Source organism: Stenella coeruleoalba, assembly GCF_951394435.1.
Source record: "Stenella coeruleoalba genome assembly, chromosome: 13".
Taxonomy (NCBI): domain Eukaryota; kingdom Metazoa; phylum Chordata; class Mammalia; order Artiodactyla; family Delphinidae; genus Stenella; species Stenella coeruleoalba.
The window spans coordinates 49627308-49648507 of NC_137159.1; the positions used below are offsets into that span (position 1 = coordinate 49627308).

Consider the following 21200-nt stretch of genomic DNA (forward strand, 5'->3'; position numbering starts at 1 on the left):
CACCACCACCCCGCCGCCTTGCCCGCTTGGTGTCCATATGTTTGTTCTCTACATCTGTGTCTCAATTTCTGCCCTGCAAACTGGTTCATCTGCACCATTTTTCTAGGTTCCACATATATGTGTTAATATACAATATTTGTTTTTCTCTTTCTGACTTACTTCACTCTGTATGACAGTCTCTAGATGCATCCATGTCTCAACAAAGGACCCAATTTTGTTCCTTTTTATAGCTGAGTAATATTCCATTCTTTATATGTACCGCTTCTTCTTTATCCATTCGTCTGTCGATAGGCACTTAGGTTGCTTCCATGACCCAGCTATTGTAAATAGTGCTGCAATGAACATTGGGGTGCATGTGTCTTTTTGAATTATGGTTTTCTCTGGGTATATGCCCAGTAGTGGGATTCCTGGATTATATGGTAATTCTATTTTTAGTTTTTTAAGGAACCTCCATACTGTTCTCCATATTGGCTGTATCAATTTGTGTTCCCACCAATAGTGCAAGAGGGTTCCCTTTTCTCCACACCCTCTCCAGCATTTGTTGTTTCTAGATTTTCTGATGATGCCCCTTCTAACAGATGTGAGGTGATACCTCATTGTAGTTTTGATTTGCATTTCTCTAATAATTAGTGATGTTGAGCAGCTTTTCATGTGCTTCTTGGCCATCTGTATGTCTACTTTGGACAAATGGCTATATAGGTCTTCTGCCCATTTTTGGACAGGGTTGTTTGTTTTTTTTAATATTGAGCTGCATGAGCTGTTCATATGTTTTGGAGATTAATCCTTTGTCTGTTGATTCGTACGCAAATATTTTCTCCCATTCTGGGGGTTGTCTTGTTTTTTTAATATTGAGCTGCATGAGCTGTTCATATGTTTTGGAGATGAATCCTTTGTCCGTTGATTCGTATGCAAATATTTTCTCCCATTCTGGGGGTTGTCTTGTTTATGTCTTGTTTATGTGGGTTTATCTCTGGGCTTTCTATCCTGTTCCATTGAAATATGTCTCTGTTTTTGTGCCAGTCCATATTGTCTTGATTACTGTAGCTTTATAGTATAGTCTGAAGTCAGGGAGTCTGATTCCTCCAGCTCCATTTTTTTCCCTCAAGACTGCTTTGGCTATTCAGGGTCTTTTGTGTCTCCATACAAATTTTAAGATTTTTTGTTCTAGTTCTGTAAAAAATGCCATTGGTAATTTGATGGGGATTGCATTGAATCTGTAGATTGCTTTGATAGTAGAGTCATTTTCACAATATTGATCTTCCAATCCAAGAACATGGTATATCTCTCCATTTGTTGGTATCATCTTTAATTTCTTTCATCAGTGTCTTATAGTTTTCTGCATACAGGTCTTCTGTCTCCCTAGGTAGGTTTATTCCCAGGTATTTTATTCTTTTTGTTGCAATGGTAAATGGGAGTCTTTTCTTAATTTCTCTTTCAGATTTTTCATCATTAGTGTATAGGAATGCAGGAGATTTCTGTGCATTAATTTTGTATCCTGATACTTTACCAAATTCATTGATTAGCTCTAGTAGTTTTCTGGTGGCATTTTTAGGATTCTCTATGTATAGTATCATGTCATCTGCAAACAGTGACAGTTTTACTTCTTCTTTTCCAATTTGTATTCCTTTTATTTCTTTTTCTTCTCTGATTGCCATGGCTAGGACTTCCAAAACTATGTTGAATAATGTGGTGAGAGTGGACATCCTTCTCTTGTTACTAATCTTAGAGGAAATGCTTTCAGTTTTTCTCTATAGGTGAATGATGTTTGCTGTGAGTTTGTTGTGTATGGCCTTTATTATGTTGAGGTAGGTTCCCTCTGTGCCCACTTTCTGGAGAGTTTTTTATCATAAATGGGTGTTGAATTTCGTCAAAAGCTTTTTCTGCATCTATTGAGATGATCGTGTGGTTTTTCTTCTTCAATTTGTTAATATGCTATAATCACATTGATTGATTTGCATATATTGAAGAATCCTTGCATCCCTGGGGTAAATCCCACTTGATCATGGTGTATGATCCCTTTAATGTGTTGTTGGATTCTGTTTGCTAGTATTCTGTGGAGGATTTTTGCATCTGTATTCATCAGTGATATTGGTCTGTAATTTTCTTTTTTTGTAGTATCTTTGTCTGATTTTGGTATCAGAGTGATGGTGGCCTCAAAGAATGAGTTTGGGAGTGTTCCTCCCTCTGCAATTTTCTGGAACAGTTTGAGAAAGATGGGTGTTACCTCTTCTCTAAATGTTTGATAGAATGCACCTGTGAAGACATCTGGTCCTGGATTTTTGTTTGTTAGAAGATTTTTAATCACAGTTTTAATTTCATTACTTGTGATTGGTCTGTTCATATTTTCTATTTCTTCCTGGTTCAGTCTTGGAAGCTTATACCTTTCTAAGAATTTGTCCATTTATTCCAGGTTGTCCATTTTATTGCCATAGAACTGTTGTAGTAGGCTCTTAGGATGCTTTGTATTTCTGCGGTGTCTGGTGTAACTTCTCCTTTTTCATGTCTAAGTTTATTGATTTGAGTCCTCTCCCTCTTTTTCTTGATGAGTCTGGCTAATGGTTTATCAATTTTGTTTATCTTCTCAAAGAATCAGCTTTTAGTTTTATTAATCTTTGCTATTTTCTTTGTTTCTATTTCATTTATTTTTGCACTGATCTTTATGATTTCTTCCCTTCTGCGAACTTTGGGTTTTGTTTGTTCTTCTTTCTCTAGTTCCTTTAGGTGTAAGGTTAGATTGTTTATTTGAGATTTTTCTTGTTTCTTGAGGTAGTCTTGTATAGCTATAAACTTCCCTCTTAGAACTGCTTTTGCTGCATCCCATAGGTTTTGGATCATAGTGTTTTTATTGTAAGTTGTCTCTAGGTATTTTTTTACTTCCTCTTTGACTTCTTCAATGATCTCTTGGTCTTTTAGTAATGTATTGTTTAGCCTCCATGTGTTTGTGTTTTTTACATTGTTTCCCTGTAATTCATTTCTAATCTCGTAGTGTTATGGTCAGAAAAGATGCTTGACATGATTTCAATTTTCTAAAATTTACTGAGGCTTGATTTGTGACCCAAGATGTGATGTATCCTGGAGAATGTTCCATGCGCACTTGAGAAGAAAGTGTAATCTGCTGTATTTGGATGGAATGTCCTATAAGTATCATTTAAATCTATCTGGTCTATGTGTCATTTAAAGCTTCTGTTTCCTTATTTACTTTCATTTTAGATGATGTGTCCATTGGTGTAAATGAGGTGTTAGTCCCCCACTGTTATTGTGTTACTGTCGATTTCCGCTTTTATAACTGTTAGCAGTTGCCTTATGCATTGAGGTGCTTGGATGCATATATGTTGGATGCATATATGTTTATAATTGTTATATCTTCTTCTTTGATTGATCGATTGATCATTATATAGTGTCCTTCCTTGTCTCTTGTAACATTCTTCATTTTAAATTCTCTTTTATATGGTATGAGTATAGCTACTCCAGCTTTCTTTTGATTTCCATTTGCATGTAATATCTTTTTCCATCCCTTCACTTTGTCTGAATGTGTCCCTAAATCTGAAGTGGGTCTCTTGTAGAGAGCATATAGATGGGTCTTGTTTTTGTATACAGTCAGCAAGCCTGTGTCTTTTGCTTGGACCATTTAATCTATTTACGTTTAAGGTAATTATCGATATGTATGTTCCTATGACCATTTTCTTAATTGTTTTGGGTTTGTTTTTTATAGGTCCTTTTCTTCTCTTGTGTTTCCCACTTAGAGAAGTTCCTTTAGCATTTGTTGTAGACCTGATTTGGTGGTGCTGAATTCTCTTAGCTTTTGCTTGTCTGTAAAGCTTTTGATTTCTCCATCAAATCTGAATGAGATCCTTGCTGGGTAGAGTAATCTTGGTTGTAGGTTTGTCCCTTTCATCACTTTAAGTATATCATGCCACTCCCTTCTGGCTTGTAGAGTTTCTGCTGAGAAATCAGCTGTTAACCTTATGGGAGTTCCCTTGTATGTTATTTGTCGCTTTTCCCTTTCTGCTTTCAATAATTTTTCTTTGTCTTTAATTTTTGCCAATTTGATTACTATGTGTCTCGGCATGTTTCTCTTTGGTTTTATCCTGTGTGGGACTCTCTGCACTTTCAGGACTTGGGTGGCTATCTCCTTTCCCATGTTAGGGGATTTTTTGAGTATAAGCTCTTCAAATATTTTCTCAGGTCCTTTCTCTCTCTCTTCTCCTTCTGGGACCCCTATAATGCGAATGTTGTTGCATTTAATGTTGTCCCAGAGGTCTCTTAGGCTGTCTTCATTTCTTTTCATTCATTTTTCTTTATTCTGTTCTGTAGCAAAGAATTCCACCATCTGTCTTTCTGGTCACTTATCTGTTCTTCTGCCTCAGTTATTCTGCTATTGATTCCTTCTGGTGTAGTTTTCATTTCAGTTATTGTATTGTTTATCTCTGTTTGTTTGTTCTTTAATTCTTGTAGGTCTTTGTTAAACATTTCTTGCATCTTCTTGATCTTTGCCTCCATTCTTTTTCCAAGGTCCTGGATCATCTTCACTATCATTATTCTGAATTCTTTTTCTTGAAGGTTGCCTACCTCCACTTCATTTAGTTGTTTTTCTGTGGTTTTATCTTGTTTCTTCATCTGGCACATAGCCCTCTGCGTTTTCATCTTTTGTCTATCTTTCCGTGAATGTGGCTTTTGTTTCACAGGCTGTAGGACTGTAGTTCTTGCTTCTGCTGTCTGCCCTCTCTCAACAGCTTTTTTGAAGATGCAGGCTAATTTTTTGTAGACTGTTCCTCAGTTCGAGTTTGTGTATTATTTCTTTTTTTCAGCTTTGGTTTTAAAGATTCAGCAGATGCAAGAAACTGAGTTCTCATCGTGAGTCTCTGCTCTGCCATTTTCTGTACTGTCTTGATTACTGTAGCTTTGTAGTATACTCTGATGTCCAGGAGCCTGATTTCTGCAGCTCCGTTTTTGTTTCTCGAGATTGCTTTGGCTATTTGGAGTCTTTTGTGTTTCCATACAAATTGTGAAATTTTTTGTTCTAGTTCTGTGAAAATGCCACTGGTAGTTTGATAGGGATTGCAAAGGATCTGTAGATTGCTTTGCATAGTGTAATCATTTTCACAATGTTGATTCTTGCAATCCAAGAACTTGGTATATCTGTCCATCTGTTTGGATCATCTTTAATTTCCTTCATCAGTGTCTTATAGTTTTTTGCATACAGGGCTTTTGTCTCCTTAGGTAGGTTTATTCCAAGGTATTTGATTCTTTTTGTTGCAGTGGTAAGTGGGAGTGTTTCTTTCATTTCTCTCTCATATTTTTCATCATTACTGTATAGGAATGCAGATGATTTCTGTGCATTAATTTTGTATCCTGCTACTTTACCAAATTCATTGATTAGCTCTAGTAGTTTCCTGGTAGCATGTTTAGGATCCTCTATGTATACTTTCAGGTCATCTGCAAACAGTGACAGCTTTACTTCTTCTTTTGCAGTTTAGATTCCTTTTATTTCTTTTTCTTCTCTGATATTGTGGCTAAAACTTCCAAAACTATGTTCAATAATAGTGGTGAGAGTGGACAACCTTGTCTTGTTCTGATCTTAGTGGAAACAGTTTCAGGTTTTCACCATTGAGAATGATGTTGTCTGTGGGTTTGTCATATATGGCCTTTATTATGTTGAGGTAAGTTCCCTCTGTGCCTACTTTCTGGAGGGTTTTTTATCATAAATGGGTGTTGAATTTTGTCAAAATCTTTTCCTGCATCTATTGAGATGATCATATGGTTTTTCCCCTTCAATTTTTTTTTTTTTTTGCTGGACGCAGGCCTCTCACTGTTGTAGCCTCTCCCGTTGTGGAGTACAGGCTCTGGATGCACAGGCTCAGCAGCCATGGCTCACAGGCCTAATCGCTCCATGGCATGTGGGATTTTCCTAGACCGGGGCACAAACCCGTGTCCCCTGCATTGGCAGGCGGACTCTCAACCACTGCACCACCAGGGAAGCCCTCTCCTTCAATTTGGTATGGTTTATCACATTGAATAATTTGCCTGTATTGAAGAATCCTTACATTCCTGGGATACACCACACTTGATCATGTTGTATGACCCTTTAATGTGCCGTTGGATTCTGTTTGCTAGTATTTTGTGGAGGATTTTTGCATCTATGTTCATCAGTGATATTGGCCTGTAGTTTTCTTATTTTGTGACATCTTTGTCTGGTTTTGATATCAGGGTGATGGTGGCCTCATAGAATGATATTCCCTCTGCTATATTTTGGAAGATTTTGAGAAGGATAGGTGTTAGCTCTTTTCTAACTGTTTGATAGAATTCGCCTGTGAAGCCATCTGGTCCTGGGCTTTTGTTTGTTGGAAGATTTTTAATCACAGTCTCAATTTCAGTGCTTGTGATTAGTCTGTTTATATTTTCTGTTTCTTCCTGGTTCAGTCTCAGAAGGTTGTGCTTTTCTAAGAATTTGTCCATTTCTTCCAGGTTGTCCACTGTACTGGTATATATTTGCTTGTAGTAATCTCTCATGATCCTTTGTATTTCTGCAGTGTCAATTGTTACTTCTCCTTTTTCATTTCTAATTCTATTGATTTGAGTCTTCTCCCTTTTTTCTTGATGAGTCTGGCTAATGGTTTATCAATTTTGTTTATCTTCCCAAAGAAGCAGCTTTTAGTTTTATTGATCTTTGCTATTGTTTGCTTCATTTCTTTTTCATTTTTTTCTGATCTGATCTTTATGATTTACTTCCTTCTGCTAACTTTGGTTTTTTTTTCTTCTTCTTTCTCGAATTGCTTTAGGTGTAAGGTTTATTTATTTTTTGTCTTCTTCTTTCTCGAATTGCTTTAGATGTAAGGTTTATTTGAGATGTTTCTTGTTTCTTGAGGTAGGCTTGTATTGCTATAAACTTCCCTCTTAGAACTGCTTTTGCATCCCATAGGTTTTTGGGCTGTCGTGTTTTCATTGTCATTTGTTTCTAGGTATTTTTTGATTTCCTCTTTGATTTCTTCAGTGAGCTCTTGGATATTTAGTAGTGTATTGTTTAGCCTCCATGTGTTTGTATTTTTTCCTGAGTTTTCCTGTAATTGATATCTAATTTTATAGTGTTGTGGTCGGAAAAGATACTTGCTATGATTTCAGTTTTCTTAAATTTACTGAGGCTTGTTTTGTGACCCAAGATATGATCTATCCTGGAGAATGTTCCATGAGCACTTGAGAAGAAAGTTTATTCTGTTGTTTTTGGATGGAATGTCCTATAAATATCATTGAAGTCCACCTTTTTTAATGTGTCATTTAAAGCTTGTGTTTGCTTATTTATTTTCATTTTGGATGATCTGTCCATTGGTGAAAGTGGGGTGTTGAAGTCCCCTACTATGATTGTGTTACTGTCGATTTCCCCTTTTATGGCTGTTAGCATTTGCCTTATGTATTGAGGTGCTCCTATGTTGGGTGCATAAACATTTACAATTTTTATATCTTCTTGTTGGATTGATCCGTTGATCATTAGGTAGTGTCCTTCTTTGTCTCTTGTAATAGTCTTTATTTTAACGTCTATTTTGTCTGATATGAGAATTGCTACTCCAGCTTTCTTTTGATTTCCATTTTCATGGTATATCTTTTTCCATCCCTTCACTTTCAGTCTGCATGTGTCCCTACGTCTGAAGTGGGTCTCTTGTAGACAGCATATATACGGGTCTTGTTTTTGCATCCATTCAGCCAGTCTATGTCTTTTGGTTGGAGCATTTAATCCATTTACATATAAGGTAGTTATCAATATGTATGTTCCTATTACCATTTTCTTAATTGTTTGGAGTTTGTTATTGTAGGTCTTTTCTTTCTTGTGTGTTTCCTGCCTACCGAAGTTCCTTTAGCATTTGCTGTAAAGCTGGTTTTGTGGTGCTGAATTCTCTTAGCTTTTTCTTGTCTGTAAAGGTTTTAATTTCTCTGTCAAATCTGAATGAGATGCTTGCTGGGTAGAGTAATCTTGGTTGCATGCTGTTCCCTTTCCTCACTTTATATATGTCCTGCCACTCCCTTCTGACTTGCAGAGTTTCTGCTAAAAGATCAGCTGTTAACCTTATGGGGATTCTCTTGTATGTTATTTGTTGCTTTTCCCTTGCTGCTTTTAATATTTTTTGTTTGTATTTAATTTTTGATAGTTTGATTAATATGTGTCTTGGTGTGTTTCTCTGTGGATTTATCTTGTATGGGACTCTCTGTGCTTCCTGGACTTGATTGACTCTTTCCTTTCCCATATTAGGGAAGTATTCCACTATAATCTCCTCAGATATTTTCTCAGTCCCTTTCATTTTCTCTTCTTCTTCTGGGACCCGTATAATCTGTATGTTGGTGCATTTAATGTTGTCCCAGAGGTCTCTGAGACTGTCCTCAATTCTTTTCATTCTTTTTCTTTGTTCTGCTCTGCGGTAGTTATTTTAACTATTTTATCTTCCAGGTCACTTATCCGTTCTTCTCCCTCAGTTATTCTGCTATTGATTTCTTCTAGAGAGTTTTTAGTTTCATATATTGTGTTGTTCATCATTGTTTCTTTGCTCTTTAGTTCTTCTAAGTCCTTGTTTAACGTTTCTTGTATTTTCTATTTACAAGATTTTGATCATCTTTACTATCATTACTCTGAATTCTTTTTCAGGTAGACTGCCTATTTCCTCTTCATTTGTTTGGTCTGGTGGGTTTTTACCTTGCTCCTTCATATGCTGTGTGTTTCTCTGTCTTCTCATTTTGCTTGACTTACTGTGTTGGGGTCTCCTTTTCACAGGCTGCAAGTTCGTAGTTTCCATTGTTTTTGGTGTCTGTCCCCAGTGGCTATGGTTGGTTCAGTGGGTTGCGTAGGCTTCCTGGTGGCGGGGACTGGTGCCTGTGTTCTGGTGGATGAAGCTGGATCTTGTTTCTCTGGCGGGCAGGACCGAGTCCAATGGTGTGTTTTGGGATGTCTGTGACCTTATGATTTTAGGCAGGCTCTTTGCTAATGGGTGGGGTTGTATTCTTGTCTTGCTAGTTGTTTGACATAGTGTGTCCAGCACTGTAGCTTGCTGGTCATTGAGTAGGTCTTAGCATTGAGATGGAGATCTCTGGGAGAGCTTTTGCCATTTGATATTACATGGAGCCGGGAGGTCTCTGGTGGACCAATGTCCTGAACTGGGCTCTCCCACCTCAGAGGCACAGGCCTATTACCCGACCGGAGCACTCTTACCCTGTCAGCCACACAGCTTTTCGGAAGTCTGAGGTCTGCCAGTGTTCAGTAGGTGTTCTGTAAGAGTTGTTCCACATGTAGATGTATTTCTGATGTATTTGTGGGGAGGAAGGTAATCTCCATGTCTTACTCCTCCACCATCTTGAAGGTCTTATTTTGTTGTGCTTGGCAGACACTGTGGGTTTAGAAATGGAAGGTTCGTGGCAACCCTGACTCGAGCAAGTCTATGAAACTGAGGTTCTAAGAAGTTAAATGACTTACTCAAGGACAAACAGCTAGGTTGAGACAGAGCCATGAATCAAACCCAGATTATTGTTGTTTTCTTCTTGTTTCTGAAGTCCATGCTCTTTGTATTTCTCTATAGTGTTCTTCCAAGTTGTTAGTCTGTTTCTCTCAGGCTGCTCACACATGGCAGTGTCTCAGGTCTTACCTGAAATGCTGAAGACATTTCAATCTGCCCCAGTCCAGAGAAACCAGTAAGAATTCCTGCTTATAGCATAGGTTGTCCAGAACCTGATGACAGACTTTTGGGTAATAAATCAGTCAAGATCTACCTCTTCACCACCTAATATCCAGGTGTCCCTTCCTTTAACTAGTCATCACAGGTAGACACCCACCTGACAAATCCTTATTAATGTTCACATGTATTATTTATCCTTTGCCTTGCTCCGGAAATGATTTCACTTGGCTTATCCACTGAATGCTATTAGATAAGGGTTCATTTAGTTATCCCTCTTAGAAATACTAATACTTTCATTTAGATACAAAAGAATTTTGGTCCTTACTAGTTACCTAATTAAAATAATATACCAGTATAGATTTGCATAAACTGTGAGGAAGAAAAGGCTGACATTTTTAGTCAATAAAGCATTCCTGACAATACATAGGCAGCTAATTACCTTGCCTGTCCTCATAACTGGTTTTGCACAATTAACAATGACAGTGAATTTTCATTTATCATCAAGTGCAGGTCCCAGATTAGAAGGACAACTGGACTAATCCAGATTAGCTGATCCTTTTATCTCAACTGCCAACATGGTCCTCTATTGTTGGTTATGAGAGGAAACTCACAATCCCTCTAAGAGAATTTACTGACTATCAAAATGATATCCAAGGAAGATTGATATCTTCCTTCCTTCTTCAAGGAAGATGCTCATGTTCAAAAAGGCCTTGTCAGGGCTTCCCTGGTGGTGCAGTGGTTAGGAATCTGCCTGCCAATGCAGGGGAGATGGGTTTGAGCCCTGGTCCCAGAAGATCCCACATGTCATGGAGCAACTAAGCCTGTGTGCCACAACTACTGAGCCTGAGAGCCGCAACTTCTAAAGCCCATGCACCTGGAGCCTGTGCTCCGCAACAAGAGAAGCCACCACAATGAGAGGCTCACGCACCGCAATGAAGAGTAGCCCCTGCTCACTGCAACTAGAGAAAACCCACACACAGCAATGAAGACCCAATGCAGCCAAAAATAAATAAAATGAAATAAATTAATTTTTAAAAAAGGTCTTGTCAAATTAGCTTTGGATATCCAACTTCAAAACATTTTTCAAAGGAAAACAAATAGTATAATTACCATATTTGCTTCAAGTATGCAGCTTCTAAAATTGAGAGAGAAAGTAAACATGATTATGCTTTGTTTATTTTATTTCTCTACTGTCATTGATTCCTACACACACCTAGGACATTATTCAGATTTTTGGTTTCTCAAGAATTTCACAGAATTAAATATTGTTTAAGGTAAGTGGGCTATTAACCAAAGATGATAAAGTTGGTTTAGTGTTATATGAATAAATTCCACTCTGCTACAACAATATTTGACCTGTGTGTTGTCGAATCAAGTTACAGTAAATAACAGCAAAGCGCAGCCAAGTCATTGCCTTTATTATCTTCACATTAACACATAGAACAGTTATTTTTCAAATGATCATTTGTAAAATTTTAGCAACATGTGTTGGTGCTATTTTAATTCTACATGGGGAAGGTGACTGAGAAGGATGCATGCTTCTTGTCTTTAGGTGTAAGTTGGTTTGGAGAGAAAAAAATAACAAGACTAAGACAATGTTTGTTCTAAAGGCAGGGTCCTGGGAGGCTGGGCAGGTTATTGAAACATTGTGATGTCCACTTGGCTAAAGCATTAAAGAAAATCTACCAGATCTGAGTTCCCATACTTTCTGCCAGGTGTTTCTCTTGGAGGATACTCATCAGCTAGGAGCCCCAAACACTGAATTATTCAGTAGAAACTCAGGCAGCTCTTGCTTCCCTGGTGAGCCTATAGTGCATTGTATCTCCTTTTGTCTGCCTTTGGGCTTCCTTGATTATGGGCTCTGTTTAAAGAAAACAGCCCTATGCATTTGACTTCTGCTGGAACTTGGTGGAGAGATAACATATAACATGGTTTTGTTTTGTTTTAACTGATTCGGCACCCTTAGTGGTGCCCACTAGCCACATTAAAGATAATTATCAGTCAGTAGTAGTTTTATGGTAACCGACGCCTGTCAGGATCTGTAACTTCACCATAGAAAAAATCTCTCTGGGTTGAAATTTTATATGCAAAATCTCAGTCTTAAGGGAGAGAGGAAGAGTAGAGGGATAAAAATGTATTCAGGAATTTTACAGGAACTCTGTATGTGCAAGATGATTCCAGCCACATCCTTCTCCAAAGCCACTCAAGACAACTTTATGGTCATAACCTTTTATTTTAACTTAAGGAATTCATAAGAGAGGAACTCAGTATTCTTATATATCAGGATATATCTGATATACGAGAAATAACTATTGGGAATAAGGAGAGTTTAAGAAGTGAAATTTGAATTATTTTATCAATTTCATTATTTTATCCCAGATTCTCCCTTCTCAGGGTCAACAGCTGGCAAATTTATAGATCAGTCGACAGTATTTTTGTGTTAAATAGTTTGATGCATGCTTAAGTACCTAGGTTTTACTCTTTCCCTTAAAAAGTTTATATTCTATCTAGAGTGATAAATTACGAAATATAGAAAAAAATACCCCAAAGTTGATAATATGCTATAAATCCCTTTTTTCCCAGTTCTGACTTTACTGTTTCCTCTTGAGATCTCAAAATTCTACTCCATTTCTTCCTCCAGTTTCTTCACAAACTACCTCGCTCACTTCTCTGATTCCAGGGACTCAAATGTTGACAAGTCTTAGAAAAGAAAAACAGCGCCATTTTAAGCAAATAAAATTAATAACAAGCCCCCATAGGAGTGTCTAACATATAATACATTCTCCTTAAATGGCACATATGTATGTTTGTATTATTATTCTATCATTTTTATTACCAAAAAACCCTGAAACAAAACCAAAAGGAAATCCTTGAGTTAGCATTGTTCAGGACTAGAGTGCGTGAATGTTTTGTTAATCAATGATGAAACCAAAAGAATCGGGCATCTGCTCTGGGCAGAAGTGCCCTAGTCATTCAGGGTTTATGTAGTCTTAATTATGGTATGTCTACCCAAAGGCTCAGTCTCTATTTCCTACACCAGTGCTGGCCAGGACAAGAATAACAGTAGAAGCTCCATTCTCAAAGGATTGTCTCAAAGAATTGTCTCAAAGAATTTGTCTAGAATCCATTACTTCAGTCCCCATTCTGGACATTTAAGAGGGTATGGACCACTCACATAATCACCCAAGCACAACTTTCCTGTCTCCTACACTGGCATATCCCTTCTCTTTACTGCTGAGCACTTGGTATCCTCATTAGGAATGAAGGTCTACCACTGACCCCTCATTGGAATCTTGCCTAGTTCTTGCCAGCACCCTTTCTCTCTCCCATTTTCCTACTCTCCCTGGGTTTTTTCCTCCAAATGCTAGAGACATCTCCAAATATATTGCCACCTACTTCACATTCCATATTATGTTTAAGCTGATAACTGTCTTGATTCCTCTGTAAAAAGGGACCTCCTGAGTATCATCTCAGGTCTGAGTAAGCTGTAGTTGGCCATGCCTGTTTAGACATTGAAAAGCAAGTTGTTTTCCACTCTGCATGGCAATTGGTCCTGTAAATGGGTGGGAAATTTTAGCCCTGTTTCAAGCTTTGTCCCCTTCCCTAACAGCCAGGAACCAGTCTTAGAATTTCCTTTATTATTGGGCAGAGACAGATTCCTGTTTTGTGGAATTTGAAGCTTGTAAAATGTGGGAGTGCTACCAAATTAAGTTGTATGGACGTACTCAGGCCCTAGCCCGACCAGCCAAGGCTGTCTGCCTCGGTGGGGAGGGTTCCTTTTTCTGTTCAGGTTCAAGTAGGGGATAACAGAACTGAAGCTGAGATTGACGCAGCACAAGCACTATTCAGTGGCCAAAGAATGGAGAAGTGGGAACTAAGTTCACAGATCAACTTCTCACCCACATGGTGAGAATGATTTAATTTTAAAGAGTAAAGACAAAGAAAGGAGGAATGAGGCTAACGACGGGGAGGCGTATGTATTAGTCTACTGGAGAAGGGGCAGGGCTTTTTCAAGGAAGTGGGGTGCCAACACTTTTCATCCTTTTTTGGTCCTTAGTGTCTGGTTATGGCTGCTGGTAGGTCATTTAATAAGCTAATGTAGTAAAATCAGCGTAGAATGGGACTCAGGGTCTATTGGAGGTCAGCTTCTTCGCCATCTTGGTTCCAGCTGGTTCCATCTGTTTTTTGTCTGTTTGTAGCTTCCTTTCTTATCTCTGGACCCTTTAACTTAAAGAGTTACGTCAACTCCTGCTAAAGGTGGGGGCATTGGCAGGTTTTGAGCAAAGACCTGAAGCAGCTCTGGCAACAGGAGGGACCTTTTTTTAGAACAAGAACACACAACTATAATTGCAAAATCTAGTTTAGGGCCTTAGGAGAGCCCCATGAAAGTGAGGGCCTCAACCTGAAGCTTAAGCTTCATTAGCTTCATGGTAAGTATGTTTGTGCCCCAGGGAATTAAGGGGGCAATTAACGACACCACATATTTCTATCCTAGAGAAGTGTAATGAACAAAAATATAGGTTATTCAGCTAAAATAATTTTTTAAGTTTTTACTTGGAAATAATTATAGGCTTACAAAAAAATTGCAAAAATAGTACATATAGTTAGTTTCTGTATGTGCTTCACCCAGCTTCCTCTGTTAGTATTTTACATAGCATGATACATTATCCAAACTATGTTAACACTGGTACACTATTATTAACTAAAATATCGACTTTATTATTCAGTTTTCACCAGTTCTTCTCACTAAAGTCCTTTATCTGTTCCAGGAGCCAGTCCAGGATAGCACAGTACATTTCATTGTGATGTCTTCTTAGTCTCTCCCAACCTATGACATTTTCAGTCTTTCCTTGTCTTTCATGACCTTTGAAGAGTACTAGGCAATTGTTTTATAGAATGTTTCTTGATTTAGGTTTTTCTAATATTTTCTAATTATTGGTTGGAGGATTTGCATTTTTAGCAAGAATATCACGTAAGTGATATGCCCTTCTTAATGCATCATATCAAGAAGTACATGATGTTGATTTGTCTTACTACTTGGTGATGTTAACACTGACATCTTGGTTAGGATACTGTCTTCTGAGTTTCTCCATGGTAAATTTACTATTTTTTCCCCTTTAATATTAATAAAACCTGCAAATATTCCACTTTTTTTCAAACTTTTGCCCACTAATTTTAGCATCTATCTGGATTATTTTATTAGAAGTGCTCTGGAGTTCGAATGGTGGTTTGCTATTTTCCTCATTTCTTCTGCATTTATTAATTAGAATTCTTCTATAAGACACCAATAATTACTGGAGGCAAGATCCACCACTTATTTATTTGTTCAATTACTTATTACACTATGGACTCATGGATATTTATTTTACTCTATGGGTTATAATCTAGCATTATTATTTATTTTGTTGCTCAGATTACCGCAGCTTTGGCCATTGGGAGCTCTTCCAGTTTGGCTCCTCTGTCAAAAGCAATTTTGAAATAATTTCTCTCTTGTGTTTTTCAAGCACTTTGAAGACACTGACTCCACAATCAAATTTCTTAAACTCTGTGTTCCCGCCTATTGAATGATCTTACACAGAATGGTTACTCTCAGACCTGAGCACTGTTTCAATCCTTCTAGCCCCTTGTGCCTTCCTCTATGCTTCCTGCAGTCCTGCTTTGTACTGTACTTGACTCTTCATCACAAAAGCCCAAGGATAGTCGCTGATGATGGTAGCCTTGGAAGGTGCGAAGAATAGAGGAGACTAGGCTGGCCAGGCATTCTCTTTTCTGCCAGACAAAGGGGAAAGAGTAACTAATTGTTATCCAGCCCATATGCACATACCAGAACTACTAATAAGTGCTTAACACACTTTATTTTCTTCACCTCTCATCACTTGCCTTATTGCCTATTTTAGAAATGAAGAAACTGAATTTAAGTGACTTGTCCAAACTAGCACTGCTAGTAAGTACTCTACATGATGATATGTCTCATAGAGTTGGGCCGAGACTACTTTAGCTCATGTGGGTTGTAAAGAATGACTATACTGGAAACAGAAACTAGGGAAGGAGAATTACAGATGGACAACTTCATAAAAATAGGGAATGATTTTAAAGAGATTGCCCCAATATCTGAAATTTTAACATCAAAAAAATTATTTTTCTAGTAACAGGTTTTGTGAGATACACTTTTAAGCATAAAAGCACAGAGTGAATAAATAGATTCCAAAAAGTCAAGAAGACCAATCCTTAAAACTGTCTTTAGAGGGAGAATTCCACGTCCTTTCAATTCTAAGCAGGACTGAAAATGTGACAGATTTTGATTAAGATCAGTTTTGATGTTTTGTCAGGGAGAGAGAGAGCTCAGGACTTTTGGGGTTGGGGATATCTAATGCTTCCTTGCAACAATGATGAAAATAAAGCCCTTGATTTTTGAGATCGCTCACTCCAAATTTTACGAAATGACAGATCACCTAGTAATCCATTTCTTTCAAAGGACATAATTACAATTGTTCTATCCTTAATTACTTTAATCATGATTTATTTGAATATGTTGTAAACATACAGTGATTTATGCTTATTTATCATAATGGTTTTTGAGGCAAGCCTAAAAAAAACATATATATATATATATATATATACACATCTAAAAAATATATATATATATACATAATGTATGTTTACATTTTGTAGAGTAAAATATTCAGATGTGTTTTATGCATAAATGATTTTGAGACCATTGCTTGTATTTCATTCCCTTTCAAAACTCGTCCTATGCATATTACTTGTAAAGAGTGGATGATGTTGGCACTTTTCCGTAGGCTATCAACTTGGGAAGGTTGAAAATGGTAAAGTTTCCTTAGGGGACTATCAAAGTTCAGAGAAAAATATTACAGAAATGAAGAAGAAAAATGATGTGCAATGATACTCTCTTTCATAAAATTCACAGGAGAGATGTCTGAGATGCAGTGTACCACATCATAAGGTGTATATGTGTGATGCCTATATGTGTGGGAACTCTGTTATAGGTTCTGAAATGAGGGGAAATAATCCCTGTCTTCTTTGGCTCCCTAGAATGCTGCATAGAAATATAATATAATATATAATATAATATATAATCTCCATAGAAATATATCACTTTCCAAAGTCTACAGCCAGATTTCAGAAGAGTGTTAATTAAGTTGGATTAGGTCCGTGAGGGATTTATGTAAGAAAAGCATTTAAATGCATCTTAAGGAATAAGATAAAGACTTGGACACTTTGAAATGATTGTGTGGAAGTGAAGAGCAGGTAAGATTTTCAGGCAGGACAAACAACTTAAAGTGGGAAAACATGAGACATATATAAGGAGTAGAGGGCAGTATAATGAGAAGTAAGGTCAGAAAAGTAGTATCTAATTAGAACACCAAACTAAGAAATTTGCATTTTATTCTACAAGCAGAAAAAAGTCATTGAGATTTTTTTTTTGAATAGTGGAATGACATGATCAGAAGTATACCATAAAAATGTGAATCTGACACTAAGATAGATTGGAGAGAGAAGATATTGTAAGGAGGGAGAACAGGAGGGAGGAAGTTAGTCTATGTAAGAAGTAATAAATATTTTAAATATTAGTTAGAGGAATGGGCAAGATGTATGAGAACAGTACCGCTAAGTCAAAATCTGCAGGGACAAATTATTTGTGAGTTAGTAAGTTGTGGTTGTTTTTTTATTTTTTAATTTAAAGAAACTAGTAAAGTTATTTTTTTTTTCCACACTGACAGGAAAAATTGAACCTATCAAACAAGCTGTCAAAGAATCTAAAAGCCTTTCATGCAGTTTTTACAGATAATTTAAAATATATTTAACAACCATATTTTACAAATGGATAAAAATCAATTGCTCATTAAAAGGACACTAAAATTCACTTGAATATCCAACCCATATTGATATTTTTTATTCTGAATCTCTCATATGTGATACTTATTCTTTATCTTATTCATTTGCTATTTTAGCATGTATTTAGATGTAAAGGTTTACTCAAATGTTAATTATATCACTGACTTAATTTAACTTTTGTATTTGTTTATCATATATCTACAATTATATTGTAAGATAATATTTTCAAGAGAGGAAAGAAACAATCTTTATACTTTTAATTTCCCCATGGCACCTGAAAGAGTTGGTTAACTATAGTAGGTAAGTTAACATGTGCTTATTGTGATAGACTGGGCCAAAGATTGGGTTAATATTGAAGAGCAAGGAACTTCTTTTTTCAGTGTAGTAGGTGTAACAGCAGCAATTATATCAGATATTTTTCTTTGAAATTGTGCCAAACTTCGAGTGTTGATGTTTGCAAAAAATGCAGTTTTATTTCCAAAGAAATCTTTATTCTCTTTTTTGAAACAGAATTCATGAGAGAAACTTGAGGTGTGTATTTTCATTTTTGAGTATAATTATGTGGGTCAAGAGTGATGACTCATGACAAGTCAAATGGAAGGCTAACATTTTAAAACTCCTTACAATAAAAGTGAGTTTTCTAAGAGTTCTGCAGGAGGAATGTTAGCTATCAGGATCAAACTTCTTAACGTTAGGAAGGTGCATAGGCATATAAAAAGCATATGCAAGCACATTCCTACTAAACTCTATTGCCGTATGTATCTACATTCCTTAAAATATGTGTGTGTGTGTGTGTGTGTATATATATATATATATGTATATAGGACAGTAGAAATTTACATATATATATAAAATTTTCTACTGTCCTACCTCCTTGTGGCTCTGGAGATACAAAAAAAAAAAAACACAGATCTTATGTTTTAGATGGGAGGACTTTATTAAACCACTTGGTTTGAAATAGCTACAAGATAAACCTCCTTGGGTACAAGCAATGGTCTCAAAATCATTTTTCTATAAAAATGCATATATATCCATTCCTTAGGAGAAGGCAATTCAATGTCACTGTCTCCTCTCCCCATAAAAAAACATTCATTGAATAGCACCAACACAAGCTTCTGCCCCCCAAGTTAGTTTGCAGTTAACTGTCATCGCTCTGACCTCCAAGACATTGCAGGAAATGTTCTTGGCTTCTGTTTACATATTAAACAAACTAAATAAATATTAAGCACAGCATAAGAAAAACTATTCCCTTACAAACCTGGAACAAAAGAAGCTTGTATTCCACAGATTTACCATATAAAAAAAAATTGTATGAGATGCTGTTGGATTTATGTATACAAGTCACTGTTGCTCTTTTTAAAGAGCTTCCAAAGTAGCAGAGAGAAAGAATGTATGTAAACCACTGTGATATAAAGCAGAACCTGCTGATATCACTTCATGTGATTAGAAGGGATAATAAATGCTATAACATTTCAAAGAAGGAAGGCATCAATTCCAGTTGGGCTTATCAAACAAGAGTCCTTAGGAAAAGTAGGAGCTGAGCAGAAAAGCCTGGTAGTATTTAGAAAGTTAAATATTAGGAGATTGGGAACTACAGGTTCCCAATATTTCAAGGCTAATTCACAAATATGAAATAATCTGATCAAACCTTGAGTTTTGAAGGAGCTAGACCTACTGTGCTGCATTCCAAGCAGTCACAGATTTAACTTTTAAATAATTTCTTTGGGCCTCAACTACAGCTGGTGCCACGCTCCAAAATTCAACTTTGACCTTGATTACCAGCCTCACTTCCTGATTCTCGCGTGCATCCTTGGCTTGCCGCGCCAGCTTGATGCCCTATTTAGTCCCCTCCTTTGACCCTGGATCCTGTTTCTAATGACTTTTCACCTTATAATACTTATCATTGAATTACTTCTCCTTCTCACGGTCCTATTGCCTTTTGTCAAACTCATAAACATGATGGAATGGCGTATATTTTATTTAAGTAATGCTAAATTGATTACTTTGTTGAGAAGAGAAAAATTGGTGTAGTTGGGTAGTGAGGAAACAAGATTGAAAAATTAAGGTAAAACAGTAGAGGAGACCAAATCATATGGATTTCATTCGATAGGTCATAATTACCCCAATTTTATGTCATGCTTTCCTACAACCTATACTATATCTTTACTCATTTTTCCTTTAAATTGACTCATTTAAACATTTTTGTGTTCATCCTAAGCAACATTAGTCACGTAATCATTGTTTAAAGTAATAAAATTTTTATTCCCATTATGATAAATACATGACTATTTAAATTATTTTTCCACTTTTAACCAATGTTATGTGTTTTATTCTTTGGTAAATACAGTTATAATTAATGGGCAGCTATTAAAGCTTTAGCCAGATAATTTTAGCAAAATTAACCTTATGGTGTTATACAGGATGATTGGAGCTGGGAAAATAGAAGATTAAGGTAAACATATAGTTATGAGTTAATAAAGACCTGTATTAGAGTTTTCACTCTAATACAGAGAGAATAAAAAGAGGTGTGATAGGGAATCAGTAGGTCTTACTGGTAAGTTGAAGTGGCTGGCAAGTTTAAAGGGTTAAAATAATGCCAAATCTTGAGTCTTAATGCCTTGAAAAATGATGGTACAATCAATAAAAATGCGATTATCTGAAGAAAGCACTGGTTTGTGAGAAAAGATGATTAGTTTAGTTTTGGAGTTATTAAACTACGGATCTGGTAGACAGAATGTTGGAAGTTAAGGACTAGGGTTCCTGACTGATGTTTACCTGGGTGTCAGTTGCCTGGTGATGCTGGTTGTAACCATGGGAATGGCTGAGGTCTCTGAGGGGGAGTATGGAGAAAGAAAATAGCAGATGATTGAAGAGGGAGCCTTGAAGGGAGGCTTATATTTATTGTGTGGAAGGAAGAACAAGAGGCAGCAATGGCGACAGTGAAGTAATGATCCATCATGTAAGGGAAGAATCAGTGTAGTGTGTTTCTATGCACACTGAGGAAGAATAGTATCTATAAATGGATACTATTTAGTTATATTTAGTCATGGCTAAAAATAATATTATTTTGTGAAAATGTTCAGAATGCTTTTGAACAAATTGGGCATCAGGAAGGGAAAGAAAGAGATCTTGTCAGAATGTTCAGACTTGATCAAACACAGAATCTAGAAGAGTTGGTAACAGGCAGTTGGTGATAAGGATATCTGAGAGCAAGTAGCCTGATGAAGGGACTGTGGTTCAGGTAGAGAATAATGCTGAGTGGGACAGGGAAGAGCTTGGCTTCAGTCGGGGAGGACACAGGATAATGGGACTGTAATCAAGGTCGGCCACTATCTTGTGGGGAGTAGATAGAGATTCAGTTACCAATGTTAGTGAACAAGACTGAGGCTTGGTCAAAGGAACAGGCTGAGTTCCAGCTCTTAAAACTGAAAAATGAGGAAAAGACTATCAGCAAGTTTGACTTAAGACTGGCCACCTGGGATCCTGAAATAGGACGGGTTTTTTTTTTCCACTAAAGAAATTTCCCAGAACCTAGAATGGGATTTAGAAGACAGCTAAGAATCACATATCACATGACTTTACGTGGAGCGAGGGGCGGTGCGTGGGGCATGCTGCATAAACCGGAGGGCCACTCTGGAAATTCATTATTTAATCCTCATTACAGCCTGAAGGTGTATAGTTAGTATCAAAACC

At 36.9% G+C, this 21200-nt stretch overlaps 1 protein-coding gene and 1 long non-coding RNA gene across 7 annotated transcripts in view; one reads left to right on the forward strand and one right to left on the reverse strand.

Annotated features, from left to right (window-relative positions):
* Positions 1-21200, forward strand: part of LOC307196279 — a 284982-nt gene that overhangs the window by 211700 nt on the left and 52082 nt on the right. The gene's annotated exons all lie outside the window — the stretch shown is intronic.
* Positions 1-21200, reverse strand: part of GTF2A1L (general transcription factor IIA subunit 1 like) — a 959941-nt gene that overhangs the window by 32204 nt on the left and 906537 nt on the right. The window contains exon 21 of one of the 6 annotated variants that reach the window (XR_013831088.1): positions 15142-15419. The exons of the other annotated variants lie outside the window; for them this stretch is intronic. The gene's annotated coding sequence lies outside the window, so the exon portion shown is untranslated. Of the gene's footprint in view, positions 1-15141; positions 15420-21200 lie in introns of those variants that run through there. 6 annotated transcript variants of the gene reach the window in all.